Here is an 18,721-nt window from a genome sequence, read left to right on the forward strand (position 1 = left end):
CTAGAAGTCATTTGATCATGATGAAAATGCTACTCCCTCTGTCCCATAATATAAGAACGTTTTTGACACTAGTGTAGTTTCAAAAACGTTCTTACATTATGTGACGGAGGGAGTATATATAGAGGGAAGAATCAGCTTAACCTGCTACTCCGGGATCTTGCAGAGGAACCGGGGTTCTTCTTTGAAAAAAGCTCAAAAGAGCAGAGCCAGCGATCCATCTACAACTCATAGTAGAACAAAGGGGACCCATGACCGAAGCTTTCAGGTTCAGCTTCGATAAAAAAAACACCGTCAGTTTCAAGCCGATGAAATTTGTCTTTCTTTTTTACAAAAAGTTTGCGGTACTCTTGTGCATGCCTATTAGTAGTAGAATAAAAAGTAGTAACAAGCTCAATTATCTTTGAAAGTGTAGGTGGACAGTAAGCTTGTGAATTCCTTTGAATGTACAATACTATAAAACAAGAGTTTGACATATACGAGTAATCTCCATGATCCAGATGCCTAAACAGTCATTAATGGTGTATCTACCACACATACTATGTTTGACCGATAATGTCAAGTTGCATGGCATAAGATCTATTCAGGTTGTGGCATCATTACGAACATTGAATAATGTTATTTCTTCATTAACTTTTGTATGCACTAATCATCTGAAGTTTGTGTTGTTCTTCTTGCTAAATTGATCCAGGATCATGTTTCATGTTCCAAACTAACATCTCGAACAACCCTACTCTCAATCGGTCCATGGTTATTGTCATGAGCAACCCGTGTACGTTGATCCAGTTTTTCAATCCACCCTGATTCATAGTAACGTGCATTTGCTCTGTCATTAAGGTAAAAGAAGTCTGACAACACTATCTGATGTGCATAGGATCCTAAAGGTAGTTTGACATGCTATCTAAAGAATAATAGGATCCTATGTCTCAAAACCTGATGTGCGTGCCTTGCAGTCTCCCATTGCAACGCACGAGCATATGTTTTAGTAAGTACAATAATGCAAATCTGAAGAGTAAGTATGGAGTTGAGATCAGCACTCATATGGCCTACAAGTCTAAGAACAAGATTAGAGGAGGCAATATACCAGGATCAGGGATTACTTGCAGGTTGTGTTAGACACAAATCCAGGTAGTAGGTACATTGTCGCAACTAAGTTCCTAAAAGAGCATGCAAGTAAGAATCCAAGGTTTCATGGTTTGTTCATCTGTTTGAATGCTTGCAAGGAAGGATTTCTGATTGGATGCAAACCATTCATAGGTGATTACTGAACTTTGTTTTCTCTGACATGTGTTCATAAATGCCTTGTTTCTAACATGTGTTGTGTGCCATTGCAGGTGTGGATGGATGCTTCATCAAGCTGTATACTGGCCAACAAATCCTTGTTGCCATAGGAAGGGATGGGAATAATAACATATATCACATTGCTTTTGCAGTTGTGGACAAAGAAGACACAAAGAGTTGAACGTGGTTTCTCGCAGAACTAAAGATAACACTTGGTGGAGAAACAGGGAGATTTGGTTACTACACCATAATCTCTGGTAGATAGAAGGTAATTTCCTTGTTCTTTCTCATATTAATTGCTTAGTTGTAGTTCAAAGTGATTACTTAGTTGAAGTTCAAAGTGATTGCTTAGTTGTAGTTCATAATGATTGTTTAGTAGTAGTTCATGTTCATTGCTTAGTTGTTGCTCATATCCATTGCTTAGTACTAGTTCATATTCATTGCTTAGTTGTTGCTCATATCCATTGCTTAGTACTAGCTAGCTAGTTCATATTATTTACTTGGATGTAGTGGTGATTTTGGTCATTTTTTCAAACAGGTCCTTCCAAATGTTGTAAACCATGTATTCCCCAATTTCCCACATAGATTCTACCATAGACACATCTATCAAAACTTCCAGACTTCTGGTTTTAGGGGGTCAGAATTATAGAAGTACATGGATAAGGCTAGTTACTCTTATACTGAATGTGGCTGTCTTGCTGCAATGGATGCTCTTAAACAAGAGTGTAAGATTGCTTTGGCTTGGCTTAATAAAGTTCCTAGACATGCTTGGGCTAGATATGCCATGGACTTGAATTGCAAAAGTGACTTAGTTTTCAAGAATATTAGTGACATGTTTAACAAGATGATATTAGATGTGAGGGTTAAACCAGTAAAGACCATGGTAGATGGAATAATGACTAAGTTGATGGTTAGGTTCAATGGAAATAGGACCAAGACAGAGGTTGCCAAGTGGGATATATGTCCAACATATGTTGAGTTGCTTGAAGAAGCAAAGAAGCATTCTAGGAACTGTCAATGCATCCATGAATCTAGGTGGCACTTTCAACATATTGACATCACTTTGGTTTAATGGCCTAAACATATAAAATGATATTATACTAAGCACATGCACCACATAACATCAAATTGGACTCACATCAAGTTTCATCAAGTTTTAGCACTGGATCCAACACCATAGTTCACAAAAAACATACTTAAAGTACTTGGTTCACAAATTCAAACTAAAGTACTGGATAGATGAATATCATCTACATTACAACACTGTTGGATCCAACAACATAGTTCAACAATGCATACTAGATGCACACTAATAATCTAAGATGGCCTTCACCCCCTGAAAGCTTCAGCCTTATCTTTTCCTCAGACTTCTGAAGCTCAAAAATGTGATACTACAGTTTATGACTCTCTTCTATCAACCTTTCTTTCTCCTTCAAATGATTGAACTTCATATTCCTAATCACATTGGCTTGAGCACCTATGAGGTGCTTAAGAGTGTCATTCTTTTCCTGCAGCTTATTATTCTCCTCATCTTTCTTTGACAGCTCTGCCTTCAAGTTACCAAACTTCATTGTCTAGCTCAACTATATTGACAGCTACATTGTCCTTCTGCTCCTGCTGATAGCTTAACTCCACAGCCCTCTGCTCCTGGGCATCCAAAAGAGCATTCACATCACCAACTAACTTCTCATAGTTCTCCCGCAGTTTCTTCTTCTCTTTTGTTAGGTTGTGAATTGTAAATGAACTCTCAAGATTGTCATTGGTCCTAGCTGCCTTACTCTCCTCATACATATTCCATAACTTGGCCAATGTCTTCCCCATTCAGTCTGGCCATTCAAAATCAATCCATTGAACTACTCCACAATTTATGCCTTCCTATAAAACAAACAATAAACAAATAAAGAATAAGCTAAGTGAGTGGGATCTACAAACTGCAGTGCCATTCCCACTCTTAACATAAACAAAGAGCACAATAGGTCGACAATAGGCAGTATTATAAACACCATTGAAATCAACATGTTTATTAAAGACATCTACTGTTAAAGAGGTTCAAGTAACTAACCTATACAACAAGCAAATGGGACAACAATTGTTAACAAATAAACAATGACCATTGTTAAAGAGATTCAATAAACAATGACCACTACCATGAGCTTTTTAGTTAAGTAAGAGCAACCTAAGTTCAGTAAACAAGGCATTAAGCATTGACCACAATAAACAATGACTACCATGCACTAATGACAACACAGGTCTAAACAAAGACCATGCACTTAACAAAGCTAAACAACTTGATAAACAAAGCATTAAGCATTGACCAGATCAAAACATATGGACCAAGCATTAGACAGAGCCAATGAGCAGCTTCCACTAAACAGGTTCTGAAGCATACCTTCTGAGGACACCCAAGAAACTTCCTGCCGGTGTGCATCCATTCAAATGCAACAAAGCGCTCTGCCGGCTCGCTGTGTTCGCACAACACAGTAACATTTGCGTCAATGCCGCTGAAATTCGAATCGTGCATGGTAGCAGGAAGCTGCGGGAGCAAATAAAGAAAGCCCTAGGTTCAGATCGAGCTCATTCACAAAATCCCCAATTCACTAACCCTAACCCTGGCTCTAGCTCCCTAACAAACTAGCCTTGATGATGCCATCATAAGAGGAGGTGACATCATGACTGAATCCTCACTGGTCTCGCCGTCGTTCCATGACACCATGGCGTGCCGGAGCAGCAGGACGACGGTGGGGGAGAAGAGCAGAGAGTGAGGAGAGGGCGAGCCAAATGTGAGAGAGTTTGGAGATAGAATGCGGTTTTGATCGAGACGACATGTCCGATGTAACTGTAGCGACGTACGTCGTTAGATCGCGGCCGTTATGCCACGTTACCAAAACAGGGCCTCAGATGTCATAATAGAGCTTAAAATGCCCAAACATATGGTTCAGTGTTTTTCGCAGATGATTAGGCTGAAAATCAGTGTTTTCTGCACTATTTTCGTAGAAGAGTGTTTTCTGCAACCCTACATTTCAATCTGTTGGTTTTCTGCAATTCAGTCCATTTCATGTCCATCAATGGGTTCACGAGAGGGGAAGCAAACTTAGATAGCCAAGAAACAATTTTTTTTCGCATCCACAATAAGTAAACTCGTCTACTTAATAAAAAATGAAATAATTCGTCTAAAAAAGATAATAATGAAAAAAAATCCCCAACCGCCTCGCCTCGCCGACGCGCCGCCAACACATCCTCTTCCTTGCTCTCGCTCGGATGACCGTTGACCTCGCGCCTAGGTCTTGGAACAATCACTGCGCTCGCGCTCCTCACTCTCGGATCGGTCGACGCGTTGTGCCGCCACAACCAGTCCACTACTGGCGCCGCGCTCTGAGCTCGCTCCTTCGCCGTTCCGGTCGCCTTCCACTCCCCACCACCGTGGTCTAACTCGGGAACCATCGATGCAGAGGATGCGTTTCTTCCGAGCGATCCTAGCTCGTTCTCATAGGTATGGCTCAGTCTGTACATCCTTGCCCCAATTCCCTTGGTTCCTACTGCGACTGCCCCAATTACCTGATTTTTGTTTTATCTCTGTGGCGGTTATTCTTCATATTTTGTTTCCAAGATATTTTATTTTGACGAAATACGGCCTTGCTGATTTCATTCGTTATTACAGTAAGAGAAGATCAGGACATCAGAGTACAGGGCGTTAAATATACATGAATTACAGGAATCTAATGGGGAGACGGTACACAGGACTTACAAGGTTAAAAGTCTAAAGGGGGGTTAACCTTCTCCAGTCCATTGCAGCCCTTTGACACCAGCATATCACCAAGTTCTCAACTCATCCAGAATGCCATCACAGATTTGCAGGAAGTTTTGCACCTTGCCATTGAAAAAACCTGTTGTTTCTCTCTTTCCAAATACGCCAACAGATGATCATGATTAAAGCCGCGTCTGCTTGTACTAGTCTGATGAAGAGAGGAAATCCACCATTCCAGAAAACTTTGAGTGGAGTTGGTCGGCATGATTTGAAATGGGAAACTGAACTTGGTTAAGCAGAAGCCCCACACCCCAGCAGCAAAAGGGCAAGAGGTGAACAGGTGAGAGTCAGACTCCCATCCTAATCTGCAAAGAGGGCACAAAGGTTTATGAGGCCAACCCTTTTTGGCGAGATTATCGGCTGTCAGGCACTTCCCTTGTACAGCCAACCAGGCAAAGAAGTGCACTTTAGGGGGGATTTTAATTTGCCATATGAGTGAGCTCCTTGAAAGGGAACTCAATCCTTCCCCAGACCTGACACAGATAAGCAGATTTAGCACAGTACTTCCCATCAGGATTCCATTTCCAATTTAGCACATCCTCCCTTTCAGACAGCAAAACTACTTGAGTGTGGTGCCAAAGGTTGATAAATTCAGAAAGAACATCAATGTCCGGGTTGTGCTTTATCAAAGATATCCATTTACTGTTGGTGACGCCCTCATTAACAGTGATCTTCCTCTTCTTGGTGTGTTTATAAAGATTTGGGAAGGCAAGCGCTGGAACATCCCCATTCAACCAGTGGTCGTGCCAAAATGAAACCGATTTGCCATCCCCCAAGATGAAACAAGTACTAGCAATAAACAGAGCCTTGACTTCCTTATCAACAGGGATCAAAAGATCATGCCATGGCTTGTCAGTTTCTCTATGATTGAGTCACAACCACCTCACTTTTAGAGCAATACCTTGCTTGTGAAATCAGGATACCGAGCCGACCAAACTGCACCTGGCGAGTAGACCTGCGACCATCACGCCAAGAACTTACCGCCAGTGATAGCATCCGCTCCTGCCCAAAGGAAAGCACGCCGTAGTTTGTCAATCTGCTTGATAATCCACTTTGGCTGCTCCATGGCAAGAAGCAAAAAGATGGACATGGCTGATAATACGAAGCGAACAAGAACCAACCACCTAGGAGAGGAGATCCAACGTGCCTTCCATGCAGCAATTTTCTTGATAAGCTTGTCCAGAAGCTCTTGAAAATTAGTCAATTTAAGACGCTTATCCGAGAGGGGCATCCCCAAATAAGTACAAGGGAAGCTAGCAATCTGGCAACCAATAGCAAGTTGTAGAGGAGTGAGATCAATACCATCACATCTGGTTGGAAGAATTTTACTTTTAGCCATATCGGTGCATAGGCATGTCGCTTTACCAAAGAGATACATGATCTGCTAAACAGCATTGAAGTCCTGTAATAAAGGTTTGATGAAGATGATAACATCGTCTGCGTAAATGGAGGCCCTATGCTTGATGGCCATCTTGCCGAGGGGGGAGAGGACGTTCTTCTGCTGAGCAAGGTCCATCAGGCAACCAAGACAATCAACGACCAAGACAAAAAGCAACGACCAGAGCGGGTCACCCTGCTTCAGACCTTTCCTATGCAGAATTTGATCAGGGACCCGAGAATTAACAAGAACTTTGGTGGAGGCCGAGAGAAACATAGCAGAGATCCACCCACGCCACATACGCCCAAAACCTCTGAACAGCCGGAACCTCTTTCTGTCTAAATGATTTCGCCATTGCTTGTACATAAACGAGGTTATCATGAATGCTTCGCCCTTTAAAAAATGCATTTTGGCACTGAGAAGTCAGACGATGCATGAAAGGCTGCAGTCTAGAAGCTAAGATTTTGGCAATTATCTTGGCAAAGCAATGGAGGAGACTAATCGGACAAAACTCATTTGGTTTATTGGCCCCCTGGTGCTTAGGGGGGGGTTATGATGGCACTGTTTAGCAGGAATAGATTTTGGGTGTTGAGGTTCTGGAAGTGTAAGACAGCACCGACAAGATCATTCTTTATGAGATCCCAGCACTTGCGAAAGAAAAGCCTTGTGTAGCCATCCGGGCCAGAAGCTTTTTCAGGATGCAAGTCAAAGATGGCTTTTGTAATTTCCTCCACTGAAATGTTATTGTCTAGGCATGAGAGGTTGGTCTCAGGAAAGCAAAGAGCAGCAAGGTTGAGAGAGGCCTCTCTATGTTGATAAGATCCCAACAAGCCATTGAAATGTTCCCAAATACATTGCTCTTTGTTTTGCTGATCAGTCACTTCGACCCCATTGCAAATCAGGGAGGGGATGAAATTATGTCTTCTTCTAGCAGAGGCTTTTATATGAAAGAACTTAGAGTTGCACTCTCTCTCCTTCAGCCATATGGATCTCTGCCTCCATATGCAACGATCCAGAGCTCCAAATCCCAGGCTCATCACCTTAAGCTTGTTCCTGAATGTATGTTCTTCCCAAGTGAGGTCCCTGCAGTCCCTTGCACAGTCAAGCTGATAGATCAACTCATGGACAATAAGAGTGCGCAACCTGATGTCACTGAATAAGGATGAGGCCAAAGACTGCAGTTTCTTAGCCGTCTGACTAAGCTTGTTGTGTAGGTTAATGAAAGGATCGGTCGAGCGAATAGCCCCATGCCAAGCTGAGGTGACAGTTTCAGAAAAACCCTCCAAGCGAACCCAAACATTCTCAAATCTGAATCTCCTCTGGGGCTTGAATAATGATTTGAGTGTGAGAAGCAAAGGACAGTGGTCAAAGTCAGCAGTAGAAAGCCCTTGAAGCCAGGGATTAGGAAAAGCATCATTCCATGGATGGTTACAAACGAACAAGCACGACATTTAATTTCTCATTGCACCATGTATACCTTCTGCCATGCAAATACATATCCTTCAGCTCCAGAGCATTAATGAAACCTCTGAAGGCGTTGACAAGCCCCCTGTTGATGTTACCATTGCTCTTGTCTGCCGCTGCAGCAATTAAATTGAAATCACCCAAGAGTACTAGAGAAAGAGGGGAATTCATGCATAGCATCTGCAGGTCATTCAGAAATGAAATCTTCTCTGTTGGTGACTGCGGGCCATAGACATTCACCAAGTGGAGATTGACACCGGATGACTTAAAAGTATCAAAATTGGCTAAATTTACCGGTGGAAGCTGGACCACTAATTCTTGCAGTCTTGCTTGGGCCGTTTTCCCCCACTTGGCCCCGTCTTTTCAAGGAAATAATGCCTGGTTGGTAACTGATACCCATTACAGCTTGTAGATATCGTGTCCTACTGGTTTTTGCTTCCAGGAAATTGATCATGCATCTTATGCTCAACAGGCCTTCGAGCTTTCACCGTTCAATTATTTACTTTGAGTTCTTTGCTCAAGCATCTTCGGGGAGTCAGACGTAAGTGTTTGACGATTAAATGTTTCTTCCTACGTTTTTGTTTGTTATGATAATGTTTCCCCTGAACCCTATTTGTGCTAGTTATTTTCACTAGGTAGGAAGATGTAAAAGTTAACCTCGCTTACTTTCATTGAGAAAATAAAGAGAAAGAGAGATCGTAGAGCCTTACTCAGCTACTATAGATTCCGATAAAGCCTGCACTATTGGACAGACACATGATAGACCTGAAGCAATTCTTGTTTACTTGTCTTGCTGAAGTGCATCCAGTTTACTCAAAACCATGTTTGTAGGTTGAATCTCACCTTGCAAGTGTGCAAAAGGTAAATAAAAAAGGGACCTCAATGACTGTTATAAGACCTCGCTTAGCCAATATTGAGATTAAAAGGGAACACTGCTCAGTGGAAACTCAATCGGTAGAAAATTCATGGAACCTTCGATAAATTATTTCCATAGGTCTGTCTGGGACTCTGGGTGCATTTTCTATCCGTTTTTGCCCATTTGGAAACTCTTTATGCTCTATACCATGTGCAATCATGATGAAAATCACAGCCTTCAGCTTGCAATAAGCTAGTTTATGGTGTTTTTGAATTTTTAGTATCCACTAAATTGTCGTATTTTCAAATTCTAAAAAGTTGATTGAATATTTCTCTGTTAATATTCACCTTCCTTCCTTGTCATGTGTTGCTAATTAACTAAAATTTGTGTTTGGTGCTCTTGGACTTTGCTAACAGCTATATTTCCTACACAGTACACACTTGTACTATTCTCCTTGTTTAGGATACTCACTTGAAGCATTGTTTATGCTAGAGTTTGGATTGCTGTTCGCAAGTTTCAAGGAACTGGAATCGTGCGGCAGCATTGGTAGTTTTAGTTTGTTGCTTGGATTTGTTTTAGTTCCTTGTTTGGCCTCCTTTTTATTTGAGCCAATTGTTTCTATTGCCCTTTCGGTAGGATATATCCTTTTGGATTATGATTTCCATTAAATGCCTGAACAATATCTGGTTTGTGGAAAATAATGTTCCCTCAAATATTGTCATCATGATTTGGTTGTGACCCTTTCATGTTCTTTCTATGCTGAGATCATGAGATCGTGCCAATTCTTCAAGGACCATAAAGTTTATTCTCTATCAGTCTATTACACACGTTTTGGACCAAAAATCATGATTTTGCACCAAATGTATTAAGGTTTGTGGTTCATTCTGTTTTATATCCATAACTTGCCATAAGGACGATCTTTACATCATTTTTTACAGAGACAAGAAAATAACACAACATCTCAAACTTAACTGACCATTGTTATGTACTAATGCATGGTTTGGCAAGTAGAATCTTAAGATGAATCACGGTACATTTGAATTGACACAGTTATGTATGTTTGAGATTTTACCATTTGTTTTCAAAGTTCTCCACTGCTTCTTGTATTGCCAAAATATACGCGCTAGACTTCATGTTCCTCCTTTTCATTTCACATACACTCTGGATTTCTTTTGTATAGCAGGCTCAACTGTATTTTACTTGGTTCTTCTTCAGGAGGATCCTCACGATTGATCTTTCCAGTTCACTGACTTCAATCAGTGATGATGAAACAAGGGCACTTAATGTATTTCTTGATGCCTTCACTTGTGCCTTTTCACTTGAAGATACAGCCAATGCTTACTGTAGAACAAATAGCGATGGCAACAAAGCTGGGGATTTCTTGACTGACCTTCAACTTTCGATGCCACAGGGTAATGAACTTGACTCAGGTATTGGAATGACATCACTTGGTAGTCTGTTACACTTTGTAGATTGATATCTTGATGAAAAATTATGTTCTCTAGCAAGCAAGGATGCACTTCCATTTGTTAAACATATTATGAGGATTTGAATGATATTTAGCCCAAATATATTTTTTTTGCAGTGCACGGCAGCCGAATCCTCTTTTTCCAAGGGGAGCTGCCTAGGATCACAATCCACATATAGGTTGATCTCTTCCTCTTTTTTTATTGGTTTATTCCTTCCATCATGTATGCTATTGCTTAATTTTTCATTTCTCTTTATGTAGATGATTGCATAACCCAAGACGACAGATTAGTCCAGGAGAGTTTCTATAGTCAGTGTCCACTGCACCTGAAAGATCTGAGGAGGAACCAAAAGGAAGGTGGTATGAATTGGGTGCAAATGGAAGGAGTTTCATATCAGAACCAGTAGTAAAACCTCTCGAGGACATTTTAGTTTTACCACCCTCTACGGATCTGCCGGTGAAAATTATCCTAGGCAGCAAAGGTATAATTTTTTATACTTCGGAATGACATGTGCATGCATATGAAAAATATGCTTATTCTAGGTGAGTTAGAGACTTGATGCTGATGTTACCAGAGATATTTGATTTGACATTTCCAAGGAACCGGTTACTTTTAGGTTACAAAACCAATGTACCCTAATACTGATGTTAGAAGATATATTTGAGTATAGTCAAAAAAAAGATATATTTGATTGACATAACTAAAGGACAACTCCGGCAGCTGTCATATGCTAATAATTTTTTGGATGAAATATGATCTAAGTTAGAGAATCGACAAATGATTTCTTTCTGTTGTATGCTTTGTGAATATTGTTTTGAAAGTGATTGTTAAAACTGTTACTATGAAGCTTCTCTAGGTCAGTTGTTCTCTGGTTCTAGTTTCATGCTATGCACCATTTGTGATGATTAATTCATATCAACATACATTATTATAGAAAATTATTATCATTTATGTACTTTGAATACATGTACAACCAGTTGCGTGTGATGAGGATGATTACGACAACTACCGTAAAGCAGCAGTGGGGTATGATGAAGCAGTGCTATGGGAAGGCAGGGGGGGTGGGGAGTGGCGGTGCTTCGCAATGATGATTTGTTCTGGATTTTTATTTTGTGTGTATCTATACTGAAGATATTATGCTGAAAATTCTAGGTTGTTGATGCTTTTAGGGAGGGTGGCCAGAAAGAAGAGTATCTTTTTACGGAAGTATTACTTGTGTTTTGGGAGGGAATAACTACTGGTGAGCCACTAGAGGGATTAACAAAATTTGATGGAAGTGTTTCAAGTTTTAAGTGCTAAATGGCCTTTCTCTGGGCTTCAAGGGAAAGAAGTATTATAGGATGGCTCGATTATCTGATGAAAAATATGCTGGGGAGATCACCATGTCCAAGTAAGTGTACTTCTTTTTACCTTATTGTCTGAAAGTTATTGGATTATATTTGTGTAATATGAGGAAATTTTTGAGTCCAGATTGATGGAGTCAACCTTTTGATGTTGCTGCAGACAGGAGGCAAAAGATGAGTTATGTCTTGATCTACAGTCACAAGATGCAGCAAACATAGCAAATCTTCTGAGACTTCATCTTAGGCAGTTGGATAACAACATCCCATGTAATGGTTGGTAAAAAAATCCCATGTAATGAAATTGGCGCATGACTTTGAATTTCTGACTTCATTTTATAAGAATAATTTGATTTATTTGGAAAAAAATTGCATATTTTGAGAATTTGAGAGTTATTATTGGTGTTGACGATGGCACTTTCAAGATGGGACAAAGAAGGAAGGTTGATTTTCAAAATAACCCATAACTTATTTTTAATTCTGAATTTACATTATAGCTGCTGCTTAGCTGCATGCATGATTCAGAGATAAATCCCTGGAATGCACTACTTTTGTTCTATCAAAAGTACCGATAGTCTCAAAATTCTCTTTGGACTAATACTATCTAGGAGTTTTACTGTAATATGCAATGTTTCAGATGATTGCTTAATTTTTTTTGGGGTCACGTAGGTCGTAGGGTTGGTGAGGGGGAAATGAGTGAGGACTCTGGCGACCCGCCAGGCGCCCGGCAGCGTCCGAGGGCGCGGCCGCTGCTCCTCCTCCACCGTCCTCCCCAAGTCCGGCAGTCGTCCCCAGCCACCCTCACGCCGCTCTGGCTGCTGGCTCCTGCCCTGGAGGTAACCCTAACTCGCTCTTTGTCGGTTGTTCGTCCCATGCTCCTCCCTGTGCCTCGGTTCCGCGTCCTGGCATTGCCTTCCGTCAGCGTGTGTTGGCCTCGTTCCTCACCTCTGTGTCTCGCAACACGGTGGCCTTCCCTGAGCTGGCCCCCCCGGTGTTCTCTGGGTCGTTGCTCCTTTCCCGGCGAAGTGCTTTTCGGTGAGCGGAGTTGCGAACCTTCTCTCCTACTTCTTCTGCTCGCCGGATGAAAAGCTCATCGCCTCCCCCGACCGGGCTCTGGTCTTCTCTGTTGAGGTAGCTAGCCCCGCTGTCGCCGAGTTCCTCATCGCCGTCGGCCCTGGACTCTTGCACGCCATCAACCTCTCGCTGTTCGTCTCTAAGGGTGGGGCCTACGCTGCTGCGGCCAGGGCCCGGGCTCGCGCTGTGCGCGTGGCTCGCGCTTCGCGCGTGGCTGGCCGCGGTCACCAACTGGGAGTTACTGCGGGAGGGGCTAGGGCTAGCCGCCATAGGCTTTTAGAGATTTGTTGCCCCATCCCCTCAGGGTTTAATTCCCTCGGTTTGCTCCCCCTACCGCAGGCTAACGTTTCGCTCGCTGATTCATCGAGAACGCCCGAGAGATCTCCTGCCCATCCTGCGCCCGATCTCCCGCCGAGTTTGGTCGCATCCCAGTGCGACTACTCCGCTGTCCGTAGCGGCTGTTCGCCGGGCATTGACTGCAGGGGGATGGCTCAGTGGCGGCTGTCTCGTCAGCGTTTACTACCCCTGCTGGTGCGGGGGGAAGCCCATATCGGGACGCGCTCCTCTCCACTAACCATAGCCATAACCCTGCCCCGCGCCCTTTCATCCCTCCGCTATCGCTCTCGGGTTGTTTCCGCTGCCTCTCCACTCTCCATTTCGTCAGGGACTTCCGCGACCCTGTTCCTTGCCGTCGCTGCCGTGTCTCGGGCCACCGCGCCAGATCGCCGCGTTGCACCATGGCATCCCCTCGCAAGTTCTTGCCCCACCATGCCGCCTGCACCTCCCCTCCCAGGCCGATGCCCTCCGCCACACCACCGCCTTCGCCGCCACCTCCTCCTGCCCGGCGCCCCGCCACCCCGTACCCCTCTGCCGCCGCCCGTGCTGCCCGGGCCCTGGTTGACGTGCCCCTCCTTGGGGGGTTCAAAACTGGGGGGCCCAGTTCGCTGGCGGAGAGCGTCCCTGAAGTGTGCAAGGAACCGCGGTTTCGCGACATTTCCACCTCTGCTGTGGTGTCTTCTCCGCCGCCGTCCCCCGTCCCCTCCTCTCCAGTGACAAGCCACCCCGAGCCGGTCCTGGGCGGCGACCATGGTCAGGGGCTTGCAGCTGCGCGCCCTGCTCCCGGCTCTGACGGGTCAGGGTCCGGCAGCGCTCCAACTTCCATCACGGGGTCGTTGGAGGGCTCAGAGTCCTCTCGGTCGTCGGAACGCTCCATTGCTGCTGAGTCCCGCCGCCCGGACTCAGTTGAGGTCTTCATGCCGGACGGCGACTACTCCGCGGCCTTGCGGCTCGCGGTGGTCACCATCGAGCCTCCAAATGCCTTCTACAACGACACGGTGGCGGTGCAGGCTGCTCTCCTACGTGACATCGGGCACATCCTCCCCGAGACCATCCCTTCGTCAATCGGGGCCATGTACCTGCGTTTTGCCACCCCGGCAAACCGTGAGGAAGCCATGCGCCACCAACCTTTCATGCACGAGGGCGCGCGCATCGATCTCCATCGCGAGGAGCAGTATGCCCGCACGGAGGTGCATGTGGGGACGTGTGCCCTCCTCGCCGCCACTTGCTTCCCCTCCGAGCACCTGAATCCTGTCAGCATCGCGGCGGCCTTCACGCCCTTTGGCAAGGTGCTTGAGATTGACCCGCTGGTTCTTGCAGGGCGCGAGCTGGCCACGGTGAGGGTTGTGGTGCGCCTCCGCAACCCACGGGATGTGCCCTGTGACATCTGGCCTATCGGCAATCGATGGGGTGTCCGGGTGATCTCCGTCTGGCCGGTGCGCGCGTGGGCCATCTCCGACTCCTTCTCCAGAGATGGGCTGTACCTACCCTTCTTCCATGACCCCCGCCGCCCTTTGCACACAACTTTCCCGTCCTCCAGGGGACGCCAGCGGGGCGGGGGCACGGCGGCATCATCAACGCTCCTCCCTTCCGGGGGCGCGGCCGTGTGGGCGGGCAGTGGCTCGCTTCGGTGCTGCGTGTGCTTGGAGCGCCGCCTCTCCCCGGCCAGGGAAGCGCTCTCCCCCTCCTTCCTCCCTGCCTGGGCCCTCCTCCCGCCTCTCCTCTCCTCCTTGATTCGCCCGTCTCTGGCTCGAAGAGCTCCCGCTCTTCAGTGACCATTGTCGAGCTGGACGAGGATCTGCCTACTGCCGAGGTGACGGGAGCTGGAGGCGAAGCCCGACGCAGTCTCCGTCTGGCTGGGAAGGAGAGCGCGGCCTGGGTCAGCGTCAAAGCCAAAGCCGTCAGACTCAAAGCCCTGAAAGAAGCTCTGACGGGGTGCTCTCCCAGGCTTAAGGCGAAGGCGGAGAAAGATAAGATCCTAGATGGCGTTCTTGCCCCCTTAAGCAAGAAAAAGGTGGCGGGGCTTCGCTCGGCTGCTTCCATTCCCACTGCCCCGGTGCCTGCCCCTGCTGATGATTAGCGGCCCAACCTCTATCACTGCTGAGGCGATGGCAAGCCGTGAGTCATCGTTTATCTGCCTCCCCTCGGGCTGGCTTGTATCTTTTCTTCGCTCTTTCCTGCACTACGCTAGTGTTTCCCTTAATTCGTGCTGCTACGGTGTGTGTTGTTGTAATGGGGAGTAATTCTGTTAGGACTGTCCGTGTGCTGTTCTGGAATGTCCAGGGTTTGGGTTCTAAGGACAAATGTGATGTTGTCAAGAACCTTGTGGTCTCTGCCAACCCTAGTCTTGTTTGCCTTCAGGAAAGTAAGTTGTCTGCCTTAGACTCCCGTAAGGCTACTACTTTCCTTCCGGGGCGCCTCTCGGAGTTTATCACCAAGGATGCGGATGGGAGCCGTGGAGGTGTGGAGACAGCCTGGATCCTGCGCGATACTCCCTGGTTTCCTCCTCTGAATCGCGTTTCTCTCTCACTGTCACGCTGGCTTGCACTTCCTCGGCCGCGCGTATGACGATAACCAATGTGTACGGGCCCTCCGATCACTCCCTGGTGGATGATTTCGTGGGAGACATGGTTGCCTTGCCTGCTCATGTCTCAGATGCCTTGCTCGTGCTTGGTGATTTCAATCTTATCCGTGATCCGTCAGAGAAAAATAATGATCGCTTTGACGTCAGGCATGCCGCTAAGTTTAACTCATTGATCAACTCTGCTGCCCTCCACGAGCTGCATCTTTCGGATCGCCTGTACACATGGTCAAATCGGCAGAACCCCCCGACCTTGGCTCGCTTGGACAGGGCGTTATTTGACAATAGGTGGGACGCGACCTTCCCCGACTCGACCCTCTCCTCCCTTCCATGCACCACGTCTGATCATGTCCCTCTTTTGGTGGCTGCTTCCACCAAAGTCCCTGCCCCCTCTCGCTTCTTCTTCGAAAATGCTTGGTTAACCGACCCCCTCTTCCTCCCATCCACTCTCCCTTCTTGGGTTAACTCGATCCGAGGCACGGGCACGGCTGGGATTCTTTCAGCCAAAAAGAAAGCATTTAGGTTTGCGTCCAAGGCTTGGAAAAAGCGTCACCGGTACATTCCTACTTTTGATAACGACTGCCGGTTCTTGATCGGGTTCTTTGATTTTATGGAGGAAAATCGTTCCTTGTCTGCAGAAGAATCAACGCGGAGAGGTGACGCGCGTCAGGCACTTGCGAGCTCGATTCTCCGCCAATGTGCTCACTGGCGTCAATGCGGGAAGAGGCGGGCGGTCTGCGATGGGGATGAGAACACACAGTTCTTCCACGCGTCTGCCTCTCACCGCCGTCGCTGCAATACGATCGCCACCCTGGAAGTCGAAGGGGTACGCGTGGTGGATCATGCAGGAAAGGCCGCCACGCTACTGGGCTTCTTCACCGGCCTCTTAGCTCAGACGCGGCGGACCGTCTGGCGTTTCTCCCTCTCTGGGCTTTACGCCCACTCGGTGCGGGTGGACGGCCCGCCTCTCATCGCTCCGTTCAGCCGCGCGGAAGTTAAGGCCGCGGTCGAGGCGCTGGTCCGCACCAGTGCGCCTGGGCCCGACGGGCTGGGGCCTGCCTTTTACCAGGCGGCTTGGCGCGAAGTGGCTGATGATATTCAGAGGTTGTTCGATGATCTTTGGTCCGGCTCTGCCTCCCTGGATGGGATTAACCGAGCTTATGTGGCTCTCCTCCCCAAGACAACCGGTGTGCCGACGCCGGCTGATTTCCGGCCTGTCTCCCTGCAAAACGGAGATGTCAAGATCTTGTGCCGAGGGCTGACGACCAGGCTTCAAAAGCAAATTATGGATCTGATTGATGAAGACCAGTCTGGGTTCGTGAAAGGGAGGAGTATCTTTGAAAATTTTGTCTATGCCACTGAATTTGTCCAATGCTGCCACAGAAGAAAAATGCTTGCGGTTGTGTTGAAGCTGGACTTCTCCAAGGCTTTTGATTCAGTTAACTGGGATAGTCTCCGTTCTATCATGGAGGTCCGTGGCTTCCCGACTGCTTGGTGTGACTGGATTGACGAGATCCTCCGTTCATCCCGCTCGGCGGTCTTGCTGAATGGGGTGCCTGGGAGATGGTTTGAAATGAAGTGTGGTCTCCGCCAGGGGGATCTGATCTCGCCTTACCTCTTCCTGATCGTTGCAGATGTGCTGCAGCAGCTGATCCGTCAAGATACGGTCATGAGGCATCCGCTGGTGCCTGGCTCCCCCGCCGTTGTGCTTCAATATGCCGACGACACGTTGGTTCTCATGAGGGCAGACGAGGAGGGCGCGGTTCGTCTCCGTCAGATCCTGGATATGTTTGCTGAGGCGACTGGGCTGCGGATCAACTTTGCCAAAAGCACGCTCGTCCCGGTTCATGTTGATCAAGGGACCCAGGATGTGGTCGTTCGGGCGCTGGGCTGCGCGGTTGGAGCCTTCCCACAAACCTATCTCGGGTTGCCGCTGTCGTGGGAAAAACTGAAATTCGCGGATTTTCTGCCAATGCTCGCAAGAGTCGATAAATATCTTGCTGGCTGGGCGGCGCGCCTACTCTCACCCGCTGCGCATTTGGTCCTTATCAACGCGGTTCTGGACGCCTTACCAACCTATGCCATGGCTGCCCTGCTCCTCCCCCCAGCTTTGATCAGAGAGCTGGATGCCATGCGGAGGGACTTTCTATGGAATGTTGCTGAGAGAGCCTCGGGAGCGAAATGCTTGGTTGCGTGGGACTGGGTTTGCCGCGCGAAAAGTCAAGGAGGGTTGGGGGTTCGCAGCCTTGCGGCCCAAAATGAATGTCTCTTGCTGAAAATGGTTCATAGGCTCCATGTTGCTCAACGTTCGAGGTGGGCGGCTTGGGTCTGGGAGGAGGCAAATGGGCGATCGCTGCTTGGGAATGGTGGCCGTGCCCTGGGAGAGCAGGGAGTGGTCCTAGCCAGGCTAATCCCCCTGTACCGCGCGCTTTCTTCGGTGGACGTGAAGGATGGCCGCACTGTCTCCTTATGGATAGATCGCTGGCTGCCATGCGGTCCTATTGCGGCAGCGTTCCCTGCACTCTTCTCACACTCCGTTTCGGTTGAGGTGACGGTCTGGCAAGTGCGAGCCGATGGGCTCCGCCGACACCTTGTCCCGCGCCTCACGCGGGTCGGGGAACAGGAATTGGCTGTGGTCTCAACCCTGATCTCAACCACGCCGGTCCGGGACGGGGAGGACGAGCGGTCTCTCATCCACATCATCGCCCCATGCGGGCGCCTGTCATCTGCCAGAGCATACCGGCTGTTGAGGTTCGGCGGGAGGACCTTGCATTGGGCTCAGTTCATCTGGGATGCGCGGGTGCCGTTCGCGGCGGCTTTCTGGAGACATGTTGGCGTCGAGATCAATGGTGCGGCGGTTGACTGCCTGGATCTGCTGGCTTCTTCGGCGAGATCGGTCATCGGCTCTGCCCGAGACTTCGCCATGCTCTGTTGTTGGCACTTGTGGAAACATAGGAATGCGGTTGTGTTCCAGGGGCAGCGGCCCTCTCTCGCTCGGTTGCTGCGGGGCTGCCGGGAAGACGCTCTCCTGTGGCGTGGGCGCCTAAAAACGGATGCCCGGGGCCATGTTGATACTTGGTTAACGGCCCTGGGGTAGCAAGGGGCGGACGGGCATGTCGGTGCCCCGTTTAGTTTGTTCC

General features: G+C 47.4%; 1 long non-coding RNA gene across 6 annotated transcripts; it reads left to right on the plus strand.

Annotated features, from left to right (window-relative positions):
- The first annotated feature begins 4,506 nt into the window (after positions 1–4,506).
- Positions 4,507–11,973, plus strand: LOC119294067. Of its 6 annotated transcripts, none has more exons than XR_005143330.1 (9): positions 4,507–4,768; positions 4,937–8,306; positions 8,398–8,466; positions 9,997–10,211; positions 10,367–10,428; positions 10,511–10,731; positions 11,403–11,490; positions 11,573–11,640; positions 11,754–11,973. It is a non-coding gene; the product is annotated as an uncharacterized LOC119294067 (long non-coding RNA). The 6 variants fall into 6 exon arrangements; XR_005143326.1 differs by having other exon boundaries at positions 11,420–11,490; XR_005143324.1 differs by having other exon boundaries at positions 9,962–10,211; positions 11,420–11,640.
- Positions 11,974–18,721: the final 6,748 nt, after the last annotated feature.

This window comes from Triticum dicoccoides, chromosome 1A (genome assembly GCF_002162155.2).
Source record: "Triticum dicoccoides isolate Atlit2015 ecotype Zavitan chromosome 1A, WEW_v2.0, whole genome shotgun sequence".
NCBI lineage: Eukaryota > Viridiplantae > Streptophyta > Magnoliopsida > Poales > Poaceae > Triticum > Triticum dicoccoides.